Genomic DNA, 988 nt, shown 5'->3' on the forward strand with positions numbered 1-988 from the left:
TATATATATATATATATATATATATATATATATATATATATATGATGATATATATATATACATACATATGTATATATATATATGATGTATATGCATGTATGTCCACAATAATGTCTGTGTGTGAGTGTGTGTGTGTTTATGCGTGTCTGCATATCATTAATAATTAACATTGTGCTGTACTTTAACAAGATATCAGAGATCAAGATAACAGCGGTCACAAATAAATAGTTGTACTTATGCTGTGATAGCAAATATACACACACAGGTGTGTACACACCCACACATGCATGTGTGAATGCACACATATATGTATATATGTATATATGTATATATATATATATGTGTCTGTGTAGAAAGACAGAAAGATAGGTATCTGAAAAATATATAAATATATACATACATATACTCAAATACACATACACACACACATATTTATATGTACTTCTATACAAATATATACATATACATATATGTATATATTTGCATGTATGTGTGTATATATATATGTGTATGTATATATATATATATATGTGTGTGTGTGTGTGTGTATGTATGTATGTATGTATGTATGCATGGTTGTATGTATGTCTGTATTAAAGAAACCAAAAAATTAAAAAATGATAAAAGCAAAAGGCTAAAAGGATGTGTATGTGTAAAAGAATTCAGTACTCAGTGCAAGTTGACTGGGAACCTAGGGCCTACCAAAATTTTTCCCAGTTGGGCCCCACACCTCCTCAGGTCAGCCCTGTATATATATAATGGCTGATAGTTAGCAAGGTGAGACACACATAAGAAAGAAGGAAACAAAGGACCACTGATGAGGTCACAGAAGTGTGACGAAAGAACTCTGGCCGAAATAAGATTAAGATTAAGATTAATGTAATATAAAGCTGAAAAAAAAAAAAAAAAAATTAACACCAAATATACAGTGCGTGTGTTTTTATTGGCTAAACTGGCAATATGACCATCCCCAAGTACAACAATATAT

The sequence above is a fragment of the Octopus bimaculoides genome, chromosome 20 (assembly GCF_001194135.2).
Source record: "Octopus bimaculoides isolate UCB-OBI-ISO-001 chromosome 20, ASM119413v2, whole genome shotgun sequence".
NCBI classification, from domain to species: domain Eukaryota; kingdom Metazoa; phylum Mollusca; class Cephalopoda; order Octopoda; family Octopodidae; genus Octopus; species Octopus bimaculoides.